The 8,497-nt window shown below is 42.4% G+C and overlaps 1 long non-coding RNA gene across 1 annotated transcript in view; it reads right to left on the bottom strand.

The window, feature by feature from the left end:
* Positions 1–8,497, bottom strand: part of LOC122557903 — a 54,229-nt gene that overhangs the window by 42,006 nt on the left and 3,726 nt on the right. The window contains exon 2 of the long non-coding RNA XR_006313970.1: positions 6,978–7,092. This is a non-coding gene — a long non-coding RNA (uncharacterized LOC122557903). The remainder of the gene's footprint in view (positions 1–6,977; positions 7,093–8,497) is intronic.

The raw sequence follows: 8,497 nt of genomic DNA, 5'->3' as shown, positions 1-8,497 counted from the left end.
CGACCTCGATTATCGAGGTTGTCAATATGATTTTCCAAGGTCCGGACTCGCTGCTCGAGAGTCCGGACCTGATCCACGGCCGATTGAGCGGTTGTCTCCGAGGTCGCGGCCTTTAGCTCCGCCCCTCCGACTCGGCTTTGAATTTCTTCAATTTCACGGTCGTGCTTCTGCAGCGCGGCCGAGAGTGACTCCCAACGATTTCTGGATTTGACGATAAAGGCATCGATCTTCGAGTCAAGCTTGGAAAGCATTTCTGCAAGACTTGCTACTGTTGGTAAGTCTCCCGGGGCGGCTGTGGACGCCTCTGCTGCAGCTGTAGAGTGTGGGGGAGGGGTTCCTGCTTGCTGAGAGCCTCGGGCTCCTTTCCCTTTAGTCATTTTAACTTAGGATAAAGTTGCTTAAATGTAATATTACACAACTAATTGAGTTACTAAACTATTATAAATGATTTATAAATGATTTGGTGAGCTTGGTAGGGGGTAGGTGACCCACTGTGCCCAAGTCTTGGGAGGAGCACTATAGACTCAGTCTTACTGGGTCGCCGCCATCTTGGATCCGCCCGTGGATGCCAATTCAAGCTTGCATAGAATTCAATCAACAGACTCCAGGATGATGATTGAAAAACTGTCAGCATTTTTTGCCATACACAGCAAGAGTGCCAATGCCAGCCCCATGCTCCTCGAAGTGAGAGAAACACTTTACTTCAGGGGATAATGTTTGGTGCCAGAACCATGGAAATGGCCCTGCATGGGTATGAGGTGAAGCCAACACGAGGTCAGAGTCTATGACATACAAAGTTCAGGTAGGTGATACAGTTCTGAACAAACACAGATGACATGAAAGCTGCTACCTCACAAACGGACAGGAGCAAAACATAGCTGGCCCAACAGTCAGAAGGTCTGTCAAAAACTGGGGTTCTCACCCTTAAAACCAAGTGGATCTTGTTGACAATGAGATCCTTGATTGGGGTTGTTAACCAGGGCCAATTAGCGAACGTTGCATGGCATTCAGAATCTCCTCACTTCAGAGAATGATTCTGAGCCAGAGTACTATGAACATGTAAATAAACGGTGACTTGGTGACGGGACGTTGGCCTCTGTGCAGTTATTTCAGACCTATTCTGGATAGCTTCAAGAATTGTTAGAATGTTGCAAATTTGGAACCCCTCCTAACGCATACAGCCAATGAATAATGAAAGCTGGCTTCACAAAAAATAATGATAATGAGCAAACAGCATAAAAATTGTATGCTGTCTGTATTTCAATCATTGGCTGTGGTTAATTTGATTATGATCGTGCCGCATGTTTTCAAAGGCTATGTAATTTAGCTCCCAATGGCTTTGGCACTTTCCCACTTTACATTGCTAAGTCCTTCACTACACATCACAGTAAAACAAGTTAATTGCACCTCAAAGTGACTGTCCTACTTTTGCAGTCAAGAAAGAGGGCTTCACTGTTCAGTGAGACAGGAATAAACAGCTCAGGACACACACACACACAGCCCCAACTTTCTCAACTATCTTCCAGAGTTACCAGTACTACTGACTTGAAGCAAAAAACATAAGCAGGGTGATTTTTCTTGTCGAGGTGTCAGTTCCTGATATCAGCAACTATACATGGCATGGTCACTGGAAGATAACAGAGAGAGAGGGGCCCTCAGATAATGCATTGAACACGCCCAGCCATGAGATATTTATTGAACAGTCTGAGTGTGCAGAGAGAAAAAATTAAACAAAGTAAAATGTTCCATTCTATACTATCAACAATAACATGCAATGCTGTATAAAAATCATACACACCAGACTGATTGATTGTGAAAGAGTTTCATGTCTGTAAAGTGTAATCCTGTTACACAGGATGGACTGGGCTGCAAAAGAACATATAAATCAGGAGCTGGAGGAGGTCACTCTGATCCACAAGCATGCCCATCATTCAATGAGATCATGGCTGATCAAATTACCCTGAATTCCTGCCTTCTCATGGTCACACTCTGCCTCACTTCTCAGCAGGAATTGATTCAAAGACTTTGTTTCCATTGCTTTTGATGATGAGAATTCAAAACTCTCATGACTTTCTATGCAGAAAGCTTCTCATATCTGTCTTAAATGATGCAACCCCTTACTTTTAAACTTCACAAAATTGGAAAATTGTTCTGGATTTCAAGATGGCAAAATGGGCAGAAATATATCATATGGAATTCACATTGGAGTGTGTGAAACGATGTACTTCAGAAGGCCAGAGGAAGTGGTGGAGGCTGGTACAATTGCAACATTTAAAAGGCATCTGAATGGGTATATGAATAGGAAAAGTGTAGAGGGATATGGACCAAGTGCTGGCAAATGGGACTAAATGAGGTTGGGATATCTGGTCGGTATGGACGAGTTGGACTGATGGGTCTGTTTCCGTGCTGTACATCTCTATGTCTCTATGATCCAGAGGTTATAGACTATATAGAAACATGAAAAATAGGAACAGGAGTAGTTCATTCGGCCAATCAAGTCTGTTCTGCCATTCAATATGATCATGGCTGATTCTCCAGCTCAGTACCCTGTTTCTGCTTTCTCTTTTCTGTGCATCTGATGGATACACAAGGAAAGATCATAGTTATACGACAGCATACAAACTGAGCAACCTGATTAATTCCATCCTGTTTTATCCAGTTTCTTTCTTTATCCCTTCATATCCTTTGACCCTTTTCGCCGTAAGAACTATATCTATCTCCTTGAAAATATTCAATGTCTTGGTTTCAACCACTCTTTGTATCAGAGAATTCCACAGGCTCACTACTCTTTAAGTGAAGGAAGTGTTTTGCTTCTGTAATTCCATATTTTTCTGGTTCCTGGCACATTTATTTTGTACAAGATGAGGAGAATGCTTCTGTGACAGTTTGAGACAGCCTCGTTAGAACTGATAGAACTTCTATAGAATTATAAATGTATTTTATGCAGGTACGATGCCACAACTAGCTGAATCTAGGATTGACTGTACCACTTCCAAGTACATTGAATGTAGTCTGCACTTGGCTCACTGCACCCAGGGGAATTGCTGTGACTGTTAGGGTTTAGTTGAACAGAAACACTTATCTAGTGAACAAAAACCACCAGGCTGAGGTTTGCTTAATTTTTTTGTTGCTTCTAACTGGGTCAATAATTTGACAGTTGATTAAATTAAGAAGTCATGATGAAAAGATATTGTCAGGACATAGAGTTTTAAAAAATATTTTAGTCTGTGACATGATAAATGGAGATTTTTAAAATCCTGTTTTGTGGAGTCCGTCCTGCTGAACAGGGCCAGGAACTATCTGTGAGCTTTACCATTCAATGCCACAGACTAATTTCCTGAGATGAATGCAAAACACCTCCAACCAAACAAACTTTGAACTTTTTTTGATCAGCTGACTTTTTAAGCTATGTTCCCACTCCAAAGTCTTCCTGTCCAGAAATAATGCATTGCTACTATTTTAGCACAATAATATTCAAAAGAGGTGTAAGGGTGAGGAGGGATGGGAGAGGAGGTTGATTGTCACCAATGAACTGCAAGTAAACTGAAATATTTCCCCTACTTCAACCTTACCTCATTAAGACTAGCTATACTGCAGGTAATTTCAGAATAAAGCTCCTTCTACACTGTCTCACAGGACATAGTGTTTTATATATATAAATTTCTCCCGTTCAGAAATGGCTATTTTACTATCCTGGTTCTCTCCAATAACTCACTTACCCATCAACTTCAACTCCATCAAATTCATAACTCCAGCTCCCTTTCCCACACCAGGTCCTCCCAATAAATCATCAACTCATTCTGATTATACTAGCTCCCTGTCACCAAACAATTTAAATTTTAAACCATAATCTTCATTACCTTAGCCCTTTTACCATCTCTAGGTATGTGTCTCTGCAGTCTTCCCCAGGTTACATCCCTCTGGGTTAGCTGCCTTTGTCCAGTTTCAACATCCACCATTTTACTTTGTTCAGCATTGGTGGCCATTCTTGTACTGCTCTGGAATTTGCTCCTTCAACTTTTCCAAACTATGTCTCCTCATTTAAGACTTTCTGTTAAAACCCAATATTCAACAAAACCTTCATTCACCTTTCCTAATATTTCCTCCACTGTGTTTTGATTTTTTATCCAATAATGCATCCATGAAGCTTTTAGGATGTTTTTGCTAAAGGCACTACATAAATGCAAACTGCTATATATTTTATGTGGGAACCCTAGAGGTAGAAATTTTTCATTCCATGGCTATGAATGAGACTTGAACTTGGGTCCTGTTATGAAAGACAATATCTAACTTCTATTTAGCCGAAATTGTCGAATTCAGACTTCAGTTTTCCAAAAGTTGAAAGTCCATAATTTCCCAATGTGTTCAAATTTAGAGATTCCTAGCATAGTGATTATTTTTGGACATTGACTAGTCAGTTCAAACCTCATTAAAGATCGTAACTTTTAAAATTGATTTTAATTTAGCTTTGGCTAAGAATGAATAATTAAGTGGATCAGGAAACTAATGTTATTGCTCTCTCAGTATTTTAAATGAATTCTGGTTTCTATATAGTCCTGTCATTGAACTGTGACACATTAGCAGTCAGTGGGCAGAATTTTCCCATTTGCAGTTAAGTGGTTTATCAAGTGAGAGTCTTGGTGCCCAGTCCACCACTGCTCAGAAAATTTTCCATATGCAGTCTTCCATTCTTCATCTCATTAATTTGGAACCCATTCTTGGGCACTTTTCTGGGGAAATCGCATGGCAGGAGAAGCAGAAATGTTCACCACTGCCAGGATCTTCTGACATTCATGCCACTGGTGCCATGTTTAACACCCAGCTGTGTACCACATCAGACACTGTGCACTAGAAATTGGCTCCTACACTGCGATGCTTGATCATTGTCACCCAAAGGAAAGGAAAGCTCACAGCCGCTTTACAGACCAGGACTGGCAGCTGCTGGTGGATGGGTGGTGGAATGGAAATGCATGCTTTCTCCTGCAGACCAACTTTGAAAGCCACATTAGCAGAAAACGTCAGCCTGAACCCAAACAGCAACCTGGGTCAATACTATGTCCCGAGTCCGAACGGACTTCCAGCAGTGCAGGAGAAAGGTCACTGATCTACAGTGTTCTTGACAAGTAAGTTGCCACCAGTTTCTCTTGAGAAACTCTACTTTCAGGGACACCATTCACTGTCATTGCACAAGCATCTCACTGATGGTCATAGACAACAACTGTCAGTATTGCATGCATTATGTCCACTCAACAGCTTTCACCAACTACTAACCACTCCAGTCCTCTGCACTTCCTACTCATTCACTGGGGACACCTCACCACCATTCCAGTTCAAGCATTACAATCTGATAAACACATCACTGGCACATCTTAACAGTTATTTGGGGAAGAAACATCGCATGTCTCCAGTACTCAACGGACCCCAACAGACCTACCTATAATCCCTAGACTGACTGCACTTGACCTGCAGGACTGCCAGTAGTTTAACCCTGACTGCAAGGACACAGATCCCCAGACTCTGGTTGGACCAAGCATCTGACAACCGTGGATAACCCCTGGAATAGAATTGAATGCATCTTTTGACTAACTGCAGTGTACCTCCTGACTGACTCGATCCCTCCATCATCAAATCCTGTTGCCCGTTGAACTTCACACATGGCCAGTTGGTTGTAGCACATGCAGTGTGTTTTTTCATGTAAGCTGCTCACACATGCTGCAGTTATAACATTGACTTAACATGGCGCTATAGAGCGACATGTCCACACATTGGCTATTCAGTGTTCTCCACATAAAAAACCATCTGTCTCTCCTTTTGCATTAAAAAAGCAACGTAAGCCATAGAGACTGCTGCCTATGACTGAACACTGACAACCCTGTGCACTAAACATATAAATGACCCACACAGAGGCTGGAAGCCTGTAAGTCTGTACTGATGTCAATGAGCATGCAGCAGCAAAGCAATGTGAAGTAAACAGAGGCTGGAAGCCATGAGCGAGCACTAAGAGAGCAAACCAAGAGCCGAAAGATGTATCCTGTATAGATGCACGGGATTCATATGAGTCCCTGCTTGCAACGTGACCTTGAAGAAGTGTGCAAGTCCTAGTTGTCCCAGAATAAGGTATTGAGGTGGTCTGAAAACCAGCATGATGATGCAGTGAGGCTGCTGGTTTGCCAGTGCCGCGTTGTATGGAGGAAGGCTAAGGAGGATGGCAACCACGAAACACAGAGGGGGAGGTTTCTTTTAGATTAGATTCCCTACAATGTGGAAACAGGCCCTTCGGCCCAACAAGTCCACACCGACCCTCCAAAGAGTAACCCACCCAGACCCATTTCCCTCTGATTAATGCACCTAACACTATGGGCAATTTAGTACAGCCTAACTTGCACATCTTTGACTGTGGGAGGAAATCAGAGCACCTGGAGGAAACCCACGCAGACACGGGGAGAATGTGCAAACTCCACACAGACAGTCCCCCGAGGCTAGGATCAGACCTGGGTCCCTGACGTATGAGGCAGCTGTGCTAACCACTGAGCCACCATGCCGTCGGGGAAGACACATCCAGACGATTGCCAGGACAAGCAAGAATGGGAGGCAAGATACGACCCTGATTTACATGTTGGGAAATTGTGCTGCTGAGTATTTTGGGGAAGGAGAGGAGAATTATAAGTGGCATATAAATAATGTGAATGGGGCTAACAATGAGTTGCCAGGTGTGTGGAAATAAGGTAGCTGACACTCTAATGGCAAGATTTTGAAGTTACAATTTAACCTGTAAGGGGAAAATTGCAAAACTTTCTCTTGATGTTGACATTCTGATTTATTTTTCATTCTCTCTGTATTTTCCCAACCTTCTCGCCATTGCTCACGCCACATCAGCGAGGTGAAAATTCCAGCCTCTGCAATCATCACAATTGAAAAAGGTGCTTTGCTCATAGGGGAAAAGGGTCAGTTTTTAAACTGTCTCCAAGTTAACTCACCAAGTTCATGAAATCTAGTGTATCGGTTGGTTTCAATTATGATATTGCAGATAACAACAAACTCATCACTGAAGGAGATCGACAAGGTCACTGCAGCAACTGCAACTCCAAGGAGCTAGTGTAAAATATAAACAAAACAGAAGGTAATGAAATGCAAAACTCTGAACTAAGTTAAACTGCTCATTACAACACAGCAATGATAATAATTTGAACAATTCATTTAGACTTGTTTTTTCCTTCCTCCATTCTGACTTTCTCTAACACTGCTTCTCTGGAGGCACTAATTCTTTGTTGCAACCATTTTGCGTGCACCAAGCAACCTACTCATATCCTACATTTGTATTGTAACTTATTTGAACAAGGAAAAGCCAGTCAGCATATCAAATCCAATCATTTCATAGGCAGCATCATCTGTATTTGATGAACTCTAATTAATCTATTCACGAATAGTTTCTCAGAACTATTTTTTAACCTATTTTTGACGGTATTAGGCAAGAACTATCTAAAGCTGATTGGAGACATATATTTGCAGGTAAAGGGACGGTTGGAAAATGGGGAACCTTCAGAAATGAGATAACAAGAATCCAGAGAAAGTATATTCCTGTCAGGGTGAAAGGGAAGGCTGATAGGTATAGGGAATGCTGGATGACTAAAGAAATTAAGGATTTGGTGAAGAAAAAGAAGGAAGCATATGTCAGGTATAGACAGGATAGATTGAGTGAATCCTTACAAGTGTATAAAGGAAGTAGGATTATACTTAAGAGGGAAATCAGGAGGGCAAAAAGGGGACATGAGATAGCTTTGGCAAATAGAATTAAGGAGAATCCAAAGGGTAACTAGGGAGAGAGTAGGGCCCCTCAAAGATCAGCAGGTCAGGAGCATCAAAGGAGAAGGAGAATCGACGTTTCAGGCATAAGCCCTTCTCTCCTTCTCCTTTGATGCTGCCTGACCTGCTGCGCTTTTCCAGCAACACATTTTTAAGCTCTGATCTCCAGCATCTGCAGTCCTCACTTTCCCCCTCAAAGATCAGCAAGGCGGCCTTTGTGTGGAGCCAAAGAAAATGGGGGAGATACTAAATGAATATTTTGCATCAGTATTTACTGTGGAAAAGGATATGGAAGATATAGACTGTAGGGAAATAACGGTGACATCTTGCAAAATGTCCAGATTACAGAGGAGGAAGTGCTGGATGTCTTGAAATGGTTAATGGTGGATAAATCCCCAGGACCTGATCAGGTGTACCTGAGATCTCTGTGGGAAGCTACAAAAGTGATTGCTGGGCCTCTTGCTGAGATATTTGTATCATCGATAGTCACAGGTGAGGTACCGGAAGACTGGAGGTTGGCAACGTGGTGCCACTGTTTAAGAAGGGCAGTAAAGACAAGCCAGGGAACTATAGACCAGTGAGCCTGACCTCGGTGGTGGGCAAGTTGTTGGAGGGAATCCTGAAGGACAGGATGTACATGTATTTGGAAAGACAAGGACACTAATTAGGGATAGTCAACATGGCTTTGTGCATG

Source organism: Chiloscyllium plagiosum, chromosome 16 (genome assembly GCF_004010195.1).
Source record: "Chiloscyllium plagiosum isolate BGI_BamShark_2017 chromosome 16, ASM401019v2, whole genome shotgun sequence".
NCBI lineage: Eukaryota > Metazoa > Chordata > Chondrichthyes > Orectolobiformes > Hemiscylliidae > Chiloscyllium > Chiloscyllium plagiosum.
Note: the sequence above shows the minus strand (reverse complement) of the source record. Positions and strands in the feature narration are given on the sequence as shown.